We start from the raw sequence: 19,426 nt of genomic DNA on the forward strand, positions 1-19,426 counted from the left end.
GTTAACCACTTGAGGACCCACCCTTTACCCCCCCTTAAGGACCAGCGCTGCTTTAGCTGATCTGTGCTGGGTGGGCTGTGCAGCCCCCAGCACAGATCAGGGTGCAGGCAGAGCAACCAGATCACCCCCCTTTTTTCCCCACTAGGGGGATGATGTGCTGGGGGGGTCTGATCGCTCCTGCCTTGCCTGGGTGTTGCGGGGGGGGGCACCTCAAAGCCCCCCTCCGCGGTGAAATTCCCCCCCCTCCCTCTCATACCTTTCCCCTCTAGCAATCTGGGCTGCACAGGACGCTATCCGTCCTGTGCAGCCAGTGACAGGCTGTCCCCTGTCACATGGCGGCGATCCCCGGCCGCTGATTGGCCGGGGATCGCCGATCTGCCTTACGGCGCTGCTGCGCAGCAGCGCCGTACAATGTAAACAAAGCGGATTATTTCCGCTTGTGTTTACATTTAGCCTGCGAGCCGCGATCGGCGGCCCGCAGGCTATTCACAGAGCCCCCCGCCGTGAATTGACAGGAAGCAGCCGCTCGCGAGAGCGGCTGCTTCCTGATTAATTAGCCTGCAGCCGGCGACGCAGAACTGCGTCGCTGGTCCTGCAGCTGCCACTTTGCCGACGCGCGGTATGAGTGCGCGGTCGGCAAGTGGTTAAACACAAGATAACATTATCTCCAGTTCGGATGGGTCCATCTTTCCCGACATTGAGCTTTCCTGTCCTGTGTTTAACCCTTTGAATGCTGTTCTAGTAAAAAAAATATGCTGGTGGTATATAATATGCATGTAAAATGTTTTAGAGCAAAGAATAATTGCTGGGTTTCATTGCGCTTTAAAGTGAGCTGGGTTTTCAAAGAAAAAAAATCGGTTCACATTATTAGTTAGAAGTCTTGAAAGCTGGAAGAGACCAAGTAAAGAGGGGATCCCCTTTCACTGTCAGCAGCCCTGCTGATAGATGAAGAGACTTAAAATGCTGAAAAATACCATGTCTGCCATAAATTATTTAAAAAATGTAATTCAGTTGCATTGATAACTGAAGGTGTAACAGAATGTAAAGGTCCTTTAAAAAACATTTCGTTTTAAGACAGAGCTTAGGGAAGCTTTACTTACCATAATGCAATGCATGTACTTCTCAGTAGATCGCTGAGGGACCATGTTTCATTAGGACAAGGCGTCTTAGGACATTAGCTTGTATACCCCTGCTGCAGACAGGAAGACTGCAATGAAATACTGTCTAGCAGTGGATCTGATCACTACTGTTATGCTGAAGTAGTTATGAGTGTAAATTATATTGGGAAATATCTGTAAGAGCGCAGTGCAGTATCAAAATATCCATTATTTTGGGTGACAGCAGGGCCAGAAATACTAGAGACACTATTTTTTTCCTTCATTCATACATTAATAAAATAATTACATTCATTAGGGTAAGGAAAATTAAGACCTACATCGCCTATTATTATTTACTATTTATATAGAGCTGACATCTTCCATAGCGCTGTACAGAGTATATTGTTTTGGCATTTAACTGTCGCTCAGAGGGGCTCACAATCTAATGCCAACAAAAATCATATGTCTATGTATTTATTGTGTATGCATTGTGGTTTGCATTATATTACATGCATTGTAGTTTAGGGCCAATTAAGGGGGAAGCCAATTAACTTATCTGTATGTTTTTAGGATGTGGGAGGAAGCCAGGATGCCCAGGGGTGCCCAGAGGAAACCCACACAGACACGCGGAGAACATACAAACTCTGTGCAGATAGTGCGCTAAATTCAGGTTCCCTTGAAATTTCTTCATAAACCTTGAGAAGCATATATATATATATATATATATATATATATATATATATATATATATATATATATATATATATATATATATATATATATATATATATATATATATATATATATATATATATATAGTCAAGTGTCTCTGCGTCCCTGCACTTCCCGTGTGTGTGTGTCCCGTGTTTTGCGCTACTGCGCATGTGCAGGGATGCACAGAGACACTGTGAAGAGCTGAGGGAGGACGGGGCCGGAAGGGGCGGGTATGTGGGCTGTGGGCGGGCACGTGCGCCTAGCGTACGTGCGGGGGGGGGGGGGGTGCGGGCGTGTGGACACACCAAATGTACAAAAAACAATCGGGTAAATACTGACTTAACTGAATGACATACATATACCATGCCTCTAAAAGTCATGGGAAATGGTGTGGGCTTTCAGAAATGTAAAGGTTTTACAGGCTTGTATCTGAAGTGATGTACTGTGTAACATGTAGAGGGTTAATCTGTATTGGGGAAAGGTATTAGCATAGCAGCCTTGTATATGAGAGCCTTTCAGTATGAGAGAGGAAGTGATGCTATTTTGTGGCTGTCTGATATGAGTCCGTGGATGGCATGAATGAACAGAATACATTGATTCTCATAAATGAAACACAAGGTAATCAATGAGGTCGCAGACAACTTTCACTGGAAATACTAGAAGCTGTCAGAGCCGTCTAATGACATGCTAATATAATTCCACATGCACCATTCCTTCCACAAATACATGTGTTGCTGTCTGCTTTTTGAGTACCTGAAATATTATAGAAATAAAATTCTAGCACTTGGTCTGCAGCTATTGTCTGGAAGTGTAGATTTTCAAATACGTATCTTAAACGTACAGGGCATTATATATGAAGGAAAAAGGAGAAGTAAAAAGGCGCTATTCTGTCTCCCTATCCTCCCAATCAATCAGCTGCTTGATTCTCAAGGTGTGGGTATCCCTTTAATCCCCACCAAACATAAAAATAGACAAAAAACAGAGAATAGCGCTCGTATCCAAGTTTGTAATTGATATTTTATTTATCTATACATAAAAAATATCTAGCCTTTGGAATTAAAACCATATAAGCATAAAGGGTTTCATATACAAGGTCACTTCAAAAGTTCACCACTATATCCCCTTCTGCATATACTTTCTAAAAAAAATTAATAAGTGAAACAATATAACTTCATTCATGCCATACACACTGTCATGCATACCATGGAGCCACCTGAATCTCTAATAAAAATTCCCCATAAAAAGTTCTCCAATAAAATCTGTATAGATAAGTGTATAGGGTCAATCCACCTATGCGTTTATAGTAGTCCCCTCCGTTATCTCAGAGTGTCTATCCACCTGCCGCAAAGGACGCTTTCAATCACTTGTGCGTCCAGTCACTTACGCGTCTTGCAGCTTTTCTAAATACAGTATTGATGAATTAATAACATGTGACACCAGGGTGGTTATATATTGCCTTATATGCCCGTGTGGCAAAAGGTATATAGGACGTACAAAGAGGGAAATGCATAAACGTATAGGGGTTGGGAGGGGCATCCCCTCTCGAAACATTTTAGACAGTATCATGGAAGCAAATTTAATAATGTGGTATTTTTTGGATTGGAAATAATCCGGAGAGACCCCAGAGGGGGAAACTACATAGCAAAGATGTCAAGAAAAGAAAGCCAATGGATTTTTAATCTAAACACTATGGTACCTAATGGCTTAAATGAGGAATGGGAAATGTTTGTTTTTTTGCAATGAGATGAATGGGAGCCACCTGAGTGCATGGATCACCTGGGTCTCTATGGAGGGAGAGGGGGGGCTTTTAGGAGGATGTTTTCAAAAAATGACTGAAAAATGATCAGAAAATGTCCAGAAAATGTTTAAAAAATGGCCAATAAATGCCTAAAAACGCCCAAAAAATGCCTAACAAATTCCTAAAAACGCCTAGAAAATGCAAAAATAATCTATGGAGGGTGAAGAATTGAGACTTAGAGAATTGAGGGTAATTATGAGTAATGAATGAAGTTCCCCTTTAAGGGAAGGTGGAGATTTGATAGATTGGATGTCTATAAAAAGCAGGAAGTGGTGGCCAGTGGGTATCCCTCATCCTGATGAAGACAGTCGTATACTATCGAAACATGTCGATGTGAAGGGCTCTAGGAGCATCCACGCAGTGTTTCCACATTCTGCAGCAAAAGCACGTACAGTATAAGGTGCATGGTTGCATATGGGAGCTTTGAAAGCAGGAAACCGCATTGGAACGCTGGTTGGAACGCAGGAGCCCGGAAAGGGAAGTGACGTCACTTCCAACTGGCCAATCACCCGGAAAGCTGTGCAGCCGAAGCGCACGGAGCTGTAAGGAGCTTGCAAACGGACGCCATACCGGGGGAGCGGCGATACGGAAATAGAGAGGAGTCCTGCTTGCGAGGCTACCGGCCGGAGCCCGCTTGTGAGAATTAGAAAAGCTGCAAGACGCGTAAGTGACAGTACGCACAAGTGATTGAAAGCGTCCTTTGCGGCAGGTGGATAGACACTCTGAGATAACGGAGGGGACTACTATAAACGCATAGGCGGATTGACCCTATACACTTATCTATACGGATTTTATTGGAGAACTTTTTATGGGGAATTTTTATTAGATTCAGGTGGCTCCATGGTATGCATGACAGTGTGTATGGCATGAATGAAGTTATATTGTTTCACTTATTAATTTTTTTTAGAAAGTAAATGCAGAAGGGGATATAGTGGTGAACTTTTGAAGTGACCTTGTATATGAAACCCTTTATGCTTATATGGTTTTAATTCCAAAGGCTAGATATTTTTTATGTATAGATAAATAAAATATCAATTATAAACTTGGATACGAGCAGTGGTGCTCACCGCCAGGTCGTGATCACGCTTACGCGTGGATTCACGACCATTTTGACGCATTCCGCCTCGGACACGCTAAGCCGTGAATAGATTTTCAACCACGAAAATCTACTTCGGCTTCGCGTGAATGCGGACAGAAATCCGCATTCACGCTCGTGAAACCCGGCGCTGAAGTCGTGGTTTGCGGAAATGCGTCAAACTATGCGGAAGTGACACATTGCAGGCCAATCAGAGTGCCCCAGCCAGGCCCTAGCAACCAATCACAGGAGGGGAGCTATGCCCTCCCCTCCTGAATATAAAGCGGCGGCCATGATGGAAAAGCTCTGTCCTTGCTAGACTGTGGTGCTGAGAGGATTATCTCCAGGCCATTGTTGTTTGAGCAAGTGCATTTATTGTGTTAAAAACAAAGCGTTTTTTTTTTGCTAACACTGCTCTTATACTGTACACAGTTAGCTAGTCAGTGAGTGATTGCTGTAGTTAGTTGTAGTCAGTATAGTGTAGTGGGAGTGTGGGAGTCTAGTGATTATTTAACTGTGTGTAGTGCAGGCAGGTTCAGTGCTGCAGTGTAGTCAGTGTAGTGGGAGTGGGGATTATCTGTGTGTAGTGCAGGCAGGCAGGTTAGTGCAGCTGCAGTGTTCACTTGTATATTCCAGTGACAGTTATACACTTGTACTATTTGCAGGCAGCCAGTCACACCGCCGGCGCCGCCACTCTCTGCCAGCGCTGTTCATTCATTCTGTAAGTGACCTTGTGCCGTGCCCAGTGCCCACTGCTCGCTCGCTGGCATATGAGCATCTCATTACACAGTGTGACATCCTTGTGTGCCCACTGCATCCTTCAGTGACCTAGTTGTATATCCAGTGCCCACTGCTGTGCCCACTGCATCCTTCAGTGACCTTGTACTGTGCCCACTGCATCCTTCAGTGACCTAGTTGTATATCCAGTGCCCACTGCTGTGCCCACTGCATCCTTCAGTGACCTTGTACTGTGCCCACTGCATCCTTCAGTGACCTAGTTGTATATCCAGTGCCCACTGCTGTGCCCACTGCATCCTTCAGTGACCTTGTACTGTGCCCACTGCATCCTTCAGTGACCTAGTTGTGCATCCAGTGCCCACTGCTGTGCCCACTGCATCCTTCAGTGACCTTGTACTGTGATCACTGCATCCTTCAGTGACCTAGTTGTATATCCAGTGCCCACTGCATCCTTCAGTGACCTTGTACTGTGCCCACTGCATCCTTCAGTGACCTAGTTGTATATCCAGTGCCCACTGCTGTGCCCACTGCATCCTTCAGTGACCTTGTACTGTGCCCACTGCATCCTTCAGTGACCTAGTTGTATATCCAGTGCCCACTGCTGTGCCCACTGCATCCTTCAGTGACCTTGTACTGTGCCCACTGCATCCTTCAGTGACCTAGTTGTATATCCAGTGCCCACTGCATCCTTCAGTGACCTTGTACTGTGCCCACTGCATCCTTCAGTGACCTAGTTGTATATCCAGTGCCCACTGCTGTGCCCACTGCATCCTTCAGTGACCTAGTTGTATATCCAGTGCCCACTGCTGTGCCCACTGCATCCTTCAGTGACCTTGTACTGTGCCCACTGCATCCTTCAGTGACCTAGTTGTATATCCAGTGCCCACTGCTGTGCCCACTGCATCCTTCAGTGACCTTGTACTGTGCCCACTGCATCCTTCAGTGACCTAGTTGTATATCCAGTGCCCACTGCTGTGCCCACTGCATCCTTCAGTGACCTTGTACTGTGCCCACTGCATCCTTCAGTGACCTAGTTGTATATCCAGTGCCCACTGCTGTGCCCACTGCATCCTTCAGTGACCTTGTACTGTGCCCACTGCATCCTTCAGTGCCGTTGTACTGTGCCTGGTGCATCCTTCAGTGACCTTGTACTGTGCCCACTGCATCCAGTGATTCATTACTAGCAACATGTCTGGCAGGGTTTCGCGGGGTGAGAGGAAAGGGAGTTCAATTGCCTCAGCCACTTCTGGGACTGCTCCACGTCCAGGGAGAGGACGCCCAGCTGTACGTGGTCGTGATGCAGCAGAAAGGGGGGCAGCAAAGCCTGGGCCGAGTCAGCGGACGCCATTGTCCAAATATTTTAAAGTTTCTGGTCCCCGTGTGGTGGTTGAGCAAATAGAACCTGACGTACTCATGGACATCATGACTTCCTCCCAGACCTCTACTGTGAGCACCACTCCAAGCAGCAGCAGCCAACGTCCCACGCTTGTTGTGACATCCACCCCAGCACCCACTGGTCAGCAGCCCTCCCAGGATGACAGCGTTCTGTCCCTCAGTCCGGCTTCTGGGAACCTGCTGATGCAAGAAGCTCAGGACTTACTGGGGACCGATGTGGCAGAGATTGAGATCGGGCCACAATCACAAGCGTTGTTGAGTTCTGGTGATGAAGAAGAGGGGTCTGTGTCTGGGGATGTAGGGACAGAAGAGGAGGCGGGGTAGTCAGAGGAAGAGCTGGATTATGATGATGCTGCTGATGATGACGACGTTGTGGACCCTAACTATGTGCAGCCTGCTGAGTCCGTGGAAGAATGGTCAGAGGCAGAGCAGGATGACAAGTCACCTCGGCCTAGGCAAGGATATCGCCATATGTCAGGCAGGGGCAGGGGCATCGGCAGCAGTGGGCGTGGAGGAAGTAGACAGGACACTGCTTCAGCCGGCACCACCACCATGCAACCCCTGGCAACTACTACCACACTTTGTTCCGCTGCACCCTCTGCTAGTGGGGGCCGCAGTAAATTAAAGTCACCAGTGTGGGATTGCTTTGAGGAATGTACTGATGACAAAAGGTATGCGGTGTGCAGGTTATGCAGCAAAAGATTGAGCCGTGGGAAAAGTCTGAGCAAGATGGGTACCTCATCCCTCCAGGGCCACCTGAGAAGCCGCCACTGCCGCGAGTATGCAGACTTTAAGAGGAAGCAGGCACTGCTGGCAGGGGTTCCTGAGAGCAGAAGGCCCACCAGCGCAGCAGCATCATCCCTCCCTCAGGGTCGTGAATCCCCCACAGCAGCAGCAGTAGTAGCACGCAAGCGCTCTTCCACCTCGGCTACTCAGGACACAGACATTGAGGCTGGCAGCCAGTGTTCGTGTCTCTCCTCTGTCTCCCCTGCATCCCAGCGTCGTCAGACCCTGCTGAGCGACACCTTTCAGGGTCTGACCAAGCCTCTGCCTCCAAGCCACAGGCGGATCCGCAAACTAAATGGCTTGCTGGCCCGGGCCATGGCATCACAGCTGCTTCCCTACTCCCTGGTGCAGGAGGGGAGCGCCATGCGGACGCTGCTCCAATTTGGCATCCCCGAGTGGCAAGTCCCCAGTCGCCACTATTTCAGCAGGAGCGCGATCCCAGCACTCCACAAGTTTGCGGTGGAAAACGTGGCCCGTTCCCTGGACTACTCTGTGGGCAAGCGGGTCCACGTGACCATGGACTCGTGGAGTAGCAGATTTGGGACAGGTCGCTACCTGTCCTTTACGGCCCACTGGGTGACACTGATGGAAGGGAGGGAGGACAAGAGCGCATCAGCCCAGCTAGTGGTGCCACCACGCGGGATCAGGGGGGATGCAGAAGGGTCCTGTCACGACACTCCCTCTGCACCCGGAAAGTAAGCCCGCCTCGGCAGCAGCAGCGCCAAGCCTCGGCACTGCCAAGCCCTTTTAAAATTGGTGACCCTGGGGAAGGAGAGGCTTACGGCCACCAACGTCCTGGCCGTCCTCAGGAAGCAGGAGCGGAGGTGGCTGACCCCCAGAGGCCTGGAAGTGGGGTATGTGGCAGCCGATAACGGGGCCAACCTGGTGGCAGCAGTGCAGCAGGGAAACCTCCAGCACATCCCCTGCTTGGCCCACGTGCTCAATCTTGTGGTGCAGCGGTTCTTGCGCACCTACCAGGGGATGAGCGAGCTGCTGCAGGATGCCCGGGCGGTGGTACGCTTTTTCCGCCTGTCAGCCACTGCCTCTGCACTCTTGTCCACCTTACAGCAGCAGTATGGAAGGCCACAACACCGGATGATCATCGACATGCCAGTTCGCTGGAATTCGACTCTGGCCATGTTGGAGCGGCTGTGTCAGCACAGGCTGGCTCTTAGGGCCTACATGCTAGACCCAAGTGTCCCCAGCAACCAGCAAGTCCCCATGATTACTGCCACTCAGTGGACACTGATGCAGCAAGTATGCCTGGTGCTGAGTCCCTTCCTGGAGGCAACCAAGATGGTCAGTGAGGAGCGGGCCTCTGTGTGCCAGTGGGTGCCCTTGGTTTGTCTACTGGAGCAGGCAATGGACAATTTAATTGAGCGTGGGGATGAAGCCCTGAGGCAGTTGGAAGAACAGGAGCAGATGGCAGCACAGTCCAGCTCAGAGGAGGGCTCACAGCAGGTAGGGGAAGAGTTGGAGGTCCCTAACCTGGAGGAGGAGGAGGAGCAGAGTGCAGCAGGCGTTGTACGTGGATGGCGGTTTGAGGAGGACAACGACATGGCACAGGAAGAGGACAGGCATGCGTTATGGGACAATGGCGAGGACGAGGAAGATCTTGCTGGCAGGGCCCACTTGTTTCCCATGGCTGTGCACATGTTGCGCTGCCTTCGCAGGGACCCCCGGGTGATCCAGATGCGTTCAAGGGAGGACATCTGGATTACCTTGATGCTTGATCCCCGTCTGAAGGGGAAGCTGGGAGACTTAATGATGCCATCCACCACCGAGCAACGCACAGGGGAGTTGAAGGAGGCCCTTGTGCACAGACTACTGGAAGCATTCCCCCAGCCTTCCACCCCCACTGTAACTGCTCTGCCAAGCCAGCAAGAGGTGCCTGCCATTGCCACTAGCAGCACAACAACAACCACCAGCAGCAGCAGCAGCAACTGGTGCCCCGGAGACCTGAAAAGCCTAAGCAAGAGCCTGTATGCAGTGCAGCAGCCCAGAACAGAGGTGCCCGCCACAGCATCCACCACCAACCAGCACAAGCAACGACTGACCACCATGGTGTCTGACTATATGGGGTCATCCAGCGGGCTCAATGACACCGACAACCCCGTGGACCCCTTGGAGTACTGGGTCAAGAGACTGGACATCTGGAGCGAGCTTTCCCAGTACGCCCTGGAACTCCTATCCTGCCCTCCTTCCAGTGTCCTCTCAGAGAGATGCTTTAGTGCGGCCAGTGGCGTGGTCACAGAGAAGCGCTCTCGGCTCTCCCACGCCTCTGTGGACAAACTCACCTTCCTGAAAATCAACCAGGCTTGGGTGGAAGGTGAGTTCCTGGCCCCTATTGTCGGACACAGGGGGACATGAAGTGGCTGCTGCATGTGCTGTTGTTAACTATGCCTGCCTTTATAAAGACAGTTACTACCTGCCTAGTGCCTACCTTGGTTAATTTTTTCGTGTTATGGTACTACTACCAGTAAGTTGCCATGGTCCTCCTTCTGAGCTGCTGAACTGACCGCCCGCTTTGTCCTCCTGACTCAGTCGCTACTACACTCTGCGTTCACACTGCCCGGGTCACTGGGTGCATTTAATTTTTTGGCCAGCACTATGACGCTGTGCTACTACTACTACCACCAGTATGTTGCCATGGTCCTTCTGTGCTGCTGAACTGAACGCCCGCTTTGTCCTCCTCCTCCTCCTCCTCCTGACTCTGTCGTTACCACGGTACCACCAATGTACTCGGTCTGCGTTATCACTGCCCGGGTCACCGGGTGCATTTAATTTTTTGGCCAGCACTATGACGCTGTGCTACTACTACTACCACCAGTATGTTGCCATGGTCCTTCTGTGCTGCTGAATTGACCGCCGGCATTGTCGTCCTCCTCCTGACTCACTCGCTTCCACCAATGTACTCTGTCTGCGTTCACACTGCCCGGGTCACCGGGTGCATTTAATTTTTTGGCCAGCACTATGACGCTGTGCTGCTACTACTACTACCAGTATGCTGCCGTGGTCCTTCTGTGCTGCTGAACTGACCGCCCGCATAGTCCTTCTCCTGACTCAGTCGCTACCACCACTGCACTCTGCGTTCACACTGCCCGTGTCCACTGACAACTCTGCTGCGATGTCATTGCTAATTGCTGCAAAAAAAACCAAAAAAAAAAATTACAAAAACCTCTCTGGGGCCTTTTTGGCGTCAGCCACTCATCCTCCTCCAGCGGTACCTTCGCCGCCAAGTGCCATTGGAACTCGCCTTCACCTCTTTGACTGCTTAACGCGTATATCCCTTTTTAAAACCACTTATTACCGATTAATAGCCCCATTTAAAGTGTTGATTTCACTTAAAAATCCATTTTCTCTAGAAAAAAAAAATCTTTTGGAATTTTTTATGCTGAAGTTATGTTGCCCCTTATCACCTCGATAATCCATGCAATTTGGGGGATTGTAGCATGTATGGGGGCTTTGTTATTAACGTTAAAAGAAAATCCGCCTCCGGGCGGGAATCCACGCGTGATTACGCCATTCACGGCAGAAAATCCGCGTGGTTGCGTGGACGCGGACGAAAATCCGCATGCGGCGGGGCCGAATGCGTATTTTTTTTTTTTTGCAACCATGCGGATTGCCGAATTCGTGGATGAGGCACATCCGAGCATCCCTGGATACGAGCGCTATTCTCTGTTTTTTGTCCATTATATATGAAGGCCCTCTAGCAGTGGAGAATGTGATAAGCGTTTATTTAAAAAATGGCCTGCTAATGAGAGTTCCTTGTGTAACTATGGGGTATACTGTATTCACTAAACTGTGATAAGCAGAATAGCATGCATACATTCTTACTGTATGATAAGTAGAGCAGAATGTGTAGCCTTATATGCAATGCATTAGGCTCTACTCATTGTGTGGTAAGACTGTGCACAGGTGGTTCTGCTTACTGCATTTAGTGAATATATACCCCTATAATGAGTTGCAACTCTTGCCTGAGTCATATTACACAATAGTGACGACTGCTAATAGGCTACTGAAATAGTGGTTTTGTAATTGCAGCATCATGCCCACATATTACATTTTCTACTGAATCCATGATAACATAAGATTTTTATGAACTTATTTGAACTGGTTTTTACTTAGAGGTGACTAGTTAATGTTACAGAAATTCTCCTCAGGCAGAATTCCGGAAGATGTATGATCAATTTGACAGGGTGTTTGATTTTGAAGACTCTGGCTAGTCACCAGCAACTGATCAGGTCTCCCTCCTGCTGTACCTCTTGTTCTACACAAGAGGCAGTAGTGAGACAGGACTTTATCGCAACCTAGAAATGAGAGAGTTAGAAATCCATCACCTTATCGGTAAGAATTTCTTTAAAATAAATTAATTATTTCTGGTTCTGACACTTGTACGCTGCATGTGGATACAGATTTATAGAGCAGGGAGAGGTGGCAGCTCTTCTCAAAACGGGCTGCATCGGAATTACTAGCATTGATGTGCAGAGCCCAATTATAGGCAAGATACACAACTTGCAATCAAAATAGATGCACCAAAATTAACATAATGAAGGATGATGGCTTCCAAAAACAGTTGGCGTGCAGAGTGTTCTGTACTAGACCCTTGCACCGCAATGAGGTCATCCTTCATGGAAAGGACCCTAACCTCTAACTACCTAAAAACAAAGGTCCCTATGCAATTAACTTTTTCTCCTGAGTTTTCTCCTAGGTGATATTTTTAACCTTGTCAATAAAATGCCTTTTATTCCACCAGAAAGCAAGAAGAGGCTCAAAATAATTTTGATTGTACCTTTTCATTTACTTTTTGGTACTTTTTAGTTGAAAAGTGTTGGAAAGTTATTTTTAAATAGAAGATGAAAAATAATCTCCTAGTAGAAAACGCATCTGAAAAAGTGAATTGCATATGGTCCATAGTGTGAACTTGGGGACAGCTGGCTACAAAATAGTTTACACTTTTTTTTAGACAACAGGTAAGAATTGGCAGTGTGTTGGTCGATTTATAGGGCCGCAATTGTAAACTGTAAAATAAAGTACATACATATAAGATGTACATTTCGCTCAGAGTACATGTCGCTGTCACTTTCAGTACGTATTATATATCTAACTGGTTTTGGACTAGTCCAGCTCATCATGGGGGATTTTTCAGGGTTTTGTGTATTTTCAAAATCATTTACTGAATGGCAGTTGCTCAGTCCAACTGCCAAAATAGTGTCTGCATAAGTAATGTAGCTGGCCGGCATCTTTGTGTAGATCTTTACCATGGAATGCTTTTGTAAAGAATAAAGATGATACTGAGAGTCCCCTATCAGTAGATGGACTTGTCCAAAACCTGTTAAGAGTTTTACTCCTAAACTCTTAAGCGACAGTGACATAGGAAAACAGTAATGTACAGTGTATCAATCTTACCCTGGGAGAAATGTACGTCTTAAAGGGGCACTATAGCGAAACATTATAAAATGTAAAATATGTGCAAACATATACAAATAAGAAGTACACTTTTTCCAGAGTAAAATGAGCTATACATTACTTTTCTCCTATGTTGCTGTCACTTACAGTAGGTTGTAGAAATCTGACAGAAGTGACAGGTTTATAGGGAATTCTCAAGGATATATTTATTTTCAAAAGCACTTAGTGAATGGCAGTTGCTCTGTCCACCTGCCAAAAAACTGTGTAGGAAGCAGGGAAGCTGGCCAGCATCATTGTTTAAAACCTTTTTAGGGAATATCTTTATCAAGAATAAAAGCCTTACTGAGAATCCCCTATGAAATGAGAAATGAAAATTTTTGCTGTAGTGCCCCTTTAAACTGTATGTATGTGTTTACATGTATTTTACATTTTTTCACAATAGTGATCCTTTTAAGAGACTCTGAAGCGACATTAAAAATTGCTATTTAACTTATAATCAACATGGGCATGTTTGCCCCTGCTAAAACGCCGCTATCCAGCGGCAGAGCGAGGGGTCTTTACCCCCCAAATCCCCCCCCCCCTGCAAAATCCACGACCAACTTGGAAGGAAGACTGAGAGGGGCGGGGGAGAGGCGGCGATCAGCGCTGATCGACGCGCTGAGAGGCAGGGCTGCGGCCATTAGCCCTGCCTCAACAGGAAGCGCTGCCCGGGAACAACTGAGGTGATTTGGGGGGTAAAGACCCCTCGTTCAGCCGTGGGATAGCGACGTTTTAGCAGGGGCAGACATGCCCATGTTGATTATAAGGTAAAAAGCGATTTTTAATGTCAATTCAGAGTCTCTTTAAGGGTTGCAACACCGTGCCCTGCATCCCTCCCCCATCATCCTTATGTTCTGCTCTACAAGTATTACAGTAGGCAAATTCAGCTGATTTCACTTGCTGTATATAAAAAGTCATTTAATGTTGTTTTTAAAGGATACGTAACTGGAATATATAATTTATTTTACTAGCCTGAAGTTCAGCTTTAATAATTGCTTTGCAGATCTATTAGCATTGCAGCTGACTTGTTTTATGGCTCCACATATATTAGCTATTCACATCTTTCTTCCAATGATTTAAAAGAGGTTATAGCTCATACAATGAAGTGTGATATTATATTATTTCCATCCACCGTGAAATAGTTGCCAGTGTCCACTGAGTTTAACAATTAAGTACATCTCTCTACTAATTTCATTTTAGCTGTGGTTCAATAATTTATTTAAAGATATCAGTTCTGCATGTACACTGGCTTTATAACATAACCCCAGGCCATATGAGGAATAATAATAAACCCAGCTGAAGTACATAAAAGAACACTTTACATTTTATGTCTATGCCAAACCATACATAAATGTTGGATGACTCTGATGCTGGTCTGTTTATATTACACCACTTACTGACTATGGGTAATCATTGTTACAGTCAGGCGCAAGAGGAACTCCTTTTTTTTTTTTTTTTTTTTTTTTTTAAAAAGATGAATGTTGTATTTGCTCAAAACACCACATTCCCTAAACCTTTATTTATGGCATAAAGTTGCTATTACATGACCATGCGCAAAGCTCAGCCAAGCTTCTGTCTCAGTGGGTCCTCAGTTCACTCCTAAGCTCCGGAGTCCGGACATCCCCCTCCCTGTCCACTACGCTAATCAGAATGGAGTTATGTGAGCAAGTTTATGCTATAATGTATTGCTCACAGATAAGAACGATCAAATGTAAAACTAAAGGTTGTTCCACAGCTGTTTACATTTAGGGTGTATTCATATGGGCATGAGGAGATAGACAGTGCAGAACACTATACTGATTAAATGACTCCCCAGTAAGATTATGTAATATAGCGTGTATACAGTTTGTGTGTGAATGTACTCAGTTTAATGGTCAACTCCAGAGAGAGACTGAACATTTTTACATTTTGAAGGGTAAGGGAAGCTCTGTTAGGCTGTTGCTGCCTCCCATGCCCCTTTGTAACAGATCTCCACAATTCCTGTCTTGGCTGACACCAAGGGCTCAAATTTGAATCTCATTTGGTAAGCAGGTTGGGCAGAGCTATGAGAGGTATATTGTTAAAATCTGTCCGAGGTTCTTTTTTCAATATACCAAAATTTGCTTATGAATATTTCATGAAGCCGACAAATGGCGACATGGTATTTAGCAGTTGGTTTAGGAACAAGGCTCTAAAAGTTCATTCAAAAGAACTGTACACCTATGTTTGGTGCATGCTGGTGCAGGATTCCTAGGCAAAGTAAATCCAAAGTCCAAAGTAGGAATCTCTACACAGACTTTCTGGAACTTAAAGTGAATTTCATTGTCCCATCACATGTGATGGGACAATAAAGTTCACTTGGAGTTCTAGAAAGTCTATGTGTGGATACCTCCTTTTGGATTTTGAAGGCTCTACATGTATCTCTGCCTGAACAACTACTTGTTATTGCGACGAGGTTGGTTCTTAGGTAGGTGTCTAGGGACAGTGGGTTGGTTCTTAGGTAGGTGTCTCTTATAGACAATAACGGGTGCTAAGAGGAGTGGCTTTTCATCTGGCTAAAGCAGGAGGATTGCACAACTTAGGGCTTGTGTAAGGGACTCACCTGAGATCCTCGTTCCTGCGGGTAGCAGTACATCATCCTTTACTTCCGGGTACTGACAGCTGTCATCTGTCACAGATGCACACGCTGAGGATCTGTGTGCGCATAGCGGTGGGTGGACGAAACGTCCTGCACGCCCGCTGTACTCTCTCCACAGACATAAACATTAGTGTCAGGTGATCACTAGGATCAGCTGACACTTATACTGTGTAGTAACGTGTCAGCTGACTCAATCAGCTGACACATAGACAGGTGTTGCAGATCTGTGAGTGGTGTGTGTTGTGGCCGGACACTGATTGGAGGATTCCTGGTATATATAGTACTGCTTGTGCATTCAATCTTTGCCAGTTATAGTGTTAGCTTGCTAACTGCTGTGTATGCTTACCTGTGTGTATTACGATTTCCTGGATACCAACCTTTGCTTGTTACTGACCATTCTCTTTCTGCTGCATGCATTGAAGCTGCCTGTTTTTGACCTCTCTTTGATCGCTGCCTGGACCGACCTTTGAATTGCCTTGTGACCTGTTTTGGCTAAACCTCTTGTACCTTCATATCTCAGATTACCTGTGTATGACCTCGCATTGTTCGTGGATTGCTCTTGTCTGTTTGGCTCTGGTAGGTTATTGTCCACTCCACGTTCAGCTCCTATATTTTGCACTTTAATGGCCTGGGTGTAACTAAAGTCTGGTAGGTGTTATTTCTTCACCTCCCATTCAAGCGAGGACGCACCAAACAGGGTGAAGACGGTGGTGGTAGATTGGGGCATAGGAGCTGATCTGTGGGCAATAGGTTGCCAAGCCTGACAGCTTGATATTCAATGAACATTCTGAAATATTTAATATTAACATAAATAGCTAAATTGATTGTGCCTGTTATCAAATTCCTGACCTGTCTGCTTCTTGTAGGCTGTAACTATACCACCCATTCCACTATTTCATAAAAGACAGATAGCCGAGGTTGTGTAAATCAAAATGAGTAACTGCACTGTTGAATGTTTCCTATGCCCTGGTTTACATTTATAGCCCATAATAATTCACCAGAATCTTAAAGAAAGGAAACCCTTGAGACTGCAGACAATGATAATGTACACAGCTCAGAAAAGAAGAAACGTTGGTGGACAAGTATGAAAAACAAACAACCAGCTGCATTATTCAGGAAACATAAACCAGTTCCAGAGAGAAAATAAAAGCCATGCATTCATGTATAGCATGGATCACATTGAAGATAAAACCTTCACATTGCAGCTGCAAATATGATCAAAAGAAAAAATAAGTTCAGATCCCTTGTCATGGAAAGAGCATACAGAATAGGGCAATTAATGAAGTTCAGCATAGAGGGGGAGCCCAGCATTGACCCACCACAATGGCAAAACCACTTGTCTTTAAAAATAATTAACAGCAGAGACACCATTTGTAAATATCTGCAGGTATATGACAAGTAACTGAAGCACATGTCAAGGATTCACTTTTGCTTGAACCCCATCTTACACACCACAGCAGTAGATAAATGTGGGAGTAGACCTACCTAAAAGCTGCCCAATGTCTCCCTCATGATGCAGTGTATAGGCTGACATTAACAATGCCAAAATGGCCAGATTTATCCGTGAATCATGTTGACTAAGTTAAGGCAAACTTGTACCCTATAAAATAAAGTGAGATACTTACCACAGTAGAGGGAAGCCTGTGGATGCTCCAGAGGCTTCCCTGTTCCTCCACGACCCTTTCGCTGCCGGCCAGAACCCACTTCAACTTTTTTTTTTATCACTATTAATTTTTATTAAAGTTCAAGTCATATAACAAGAAATGCGTATCAAAGATGATTACATAAGATATAAGTATAAACAGGATTTACATCTGTTGAATATCACATTACATACATCTATTTGCAGGATACATAAAACAATGATTATATTAACATTAACATCAGCACAATGTTGTCACCTGAAAAAAATTCCATAGGCTTATTGTAGGAAAGATGAGATCTTTGATCAGTATTGGATTTATTTAGCTTGAATTTAGAATAATGTGTGGGAGACAACATTATGTTTTAGTAGAAAGTTGAAAGTTTGGAGTTCACAATTTAAGCGTAGCTATGTTTGTGCAATTCTATCACCCCGGGAGAGCATATCTTTCAGGACCTACTTAGGAAGAGATATGTCTTAGAGGAGCTTTTTATCTAACTCTCGAATTCCCATATATTGGGGGTGTCTCAGTGGCTTTCTGAACAAGTATTAAATCATTATAGCCTTGTATGCATCTGAGCATTGAAATTCCACCCAAAGAGACCACACGAACATGTGCCGTTCCATTTTGTCATGTGAAATGGCGACCAGTTCTTCCAATGACTCCACCGACTCAACTTTCCTAATCCAGTCCCTAATGGATGGGACCTCAGTTTTTTTCCAGAAGGCCGGGATCAGAGATCTGGCTGCGTTAATGAGGTGAAGAGATAAGGATTTTTTATATGTTTTGATCGAGTCTGTGGTGTCATGTAGAAGAAAGGTTCCAGGAGTCATGGGCAGTTTAGCAGTGGTAATTTTTCCGATCAGGTTATTAACCTGCAACCAGAAATTCTGGATCATATGGCATGACCAGAAGATGTGTAGCATTGAACCATCGGAAGATCCGCATCTCCAGCAGCAAGGTGAGGTATTGGGAAACATCCTGTGCAGTCTTTTGGGGGTTCTATACCATCTGGTTACCAGTTTGTACCCTGTTTCTTGGGTGTTGACACTCATGGATCCCTTATGATTCATAGCAAGGATTTTCTGCCATTGCTCTTCAGTGAATTCGCCTCCTAGATCTCTCTCCCATTCCTCCCTAAACCTACATCTCTGGGGTTGAGGTTCCGTAAGCAGTATTTGGTATAGTTGGGAGACCATGTGGCGGTGGGGGCCCGCAGAGAGCACCAATCGTTCAAAGTGGGATAGCTGTTTGGACCAGTCTATTTTGCTACTCAAGGATTGGAGGAAGTGGCGAATTTGTAAGTATTGCCAGTGGGATAACTGGCTATCAGGTCTCATGCAATTCATTTCCTCTCTAGTTTTAATTGTTCCTCCAGAAAAAAATTCAAGAGTTCTAGGACAGTCAGTGTCAGGCCAGTTATGTAGAAATGGTATGTTTTGAGATGGTGTGAAGTTGGGATTGTTCGTGAGTGGGGTGAGTTTTCCAGGGAAGGATGCCAAGCCCCTCTTTGGGAGTGCTCTTCTCATTGCTAGAATGGATGCCTCTATTAAGGGGTGATCGATTTGTTTCTCTGTTTTGGGTTGGGTATCTGCCCATCCCAAAGTTGCAGATGGGGCTCCTAAGAGATCTTGTTCTAAATGAACCCATAGTTTAGTAGTATTTGGATTAGACCATTCAATAACTCTGCAGAGTTGTGATGCTAAATGATATGTTTGTAGATCTGGTAAGCCCATTCCACCCAATTCCTTGGGGAGAATAAGGGTTGCATGTTTAATACGAGGTGGTTTATGTCCCCAGATAAATTTGGTGATCTCAGATTGTATCTTCTTGATAAACAGTTTAGGGAGCGCAATTGGTAGACATTGGCTCAAGTATAGAAATTTAGGGAGCAGAGTCATTTTGACTGAGGCTATTCTTCCAAACCACAGAAGATGTTTCTTAAGACCCCAGGTGTTGAGTTCCGCTGTTATGTTTGCCCCCAATGGAGTGTAGTTAATGTTGAAAATCTCTTGCAGATTCTGAGGAATTTCAACACCTAGATATTTGAGAGATTTTGTAGACCAGGAGAAAGCGAATTGGGCTTGGCAGTGTTCTACTATTTTGGGGTCTAAG

At 45.8% G+C, this 19,426-nt stretch overlaps 1 protein-coding gene across 4 annotated transcripts in view; it reads left to right on the plus strand.

The window, feature by feature from the left end:
• Positions 1–19,426, plus strand: part of SRRM3 (serine/arginine repetitive matrix 3) — a 455,592-nt gene that overhangs the window by 151,532 nt on the left and 284,634 nt on the right. Inside the window, exon 1 of one of the 4 annotated variants that reach the window (XM_068268676.1) lies at positions 1,748–1,767. The exons of the other annotated variants lie outside the window; for them this stretch is intronic. The gene's annotated coding sequence lies outside the window, so the exon portion shown is untranslated. Of the gene's footprint in view, positions 1–1,747; positions 1,768–19,426 lie in introns of those variants that run through there. 4 annotated transcript variants of the gene reach the window in all.

Source organism: Hyperolius riggenbachi, chromosome 2 (assembly GCF_040937935.1).
Source record: "Hyperolius riggenbachi isolate aHypRig1 chromosome 2, aHypRig1.pri, whole genome shotgun sequence".
Taxonomy (NCBI): domain Eukaryota; kingdom Metazoa; phylum Chordata; class Amphibia; order Anura; family Hyperoliidae; genus Hyperolius; species Hyperolius riggenbachi.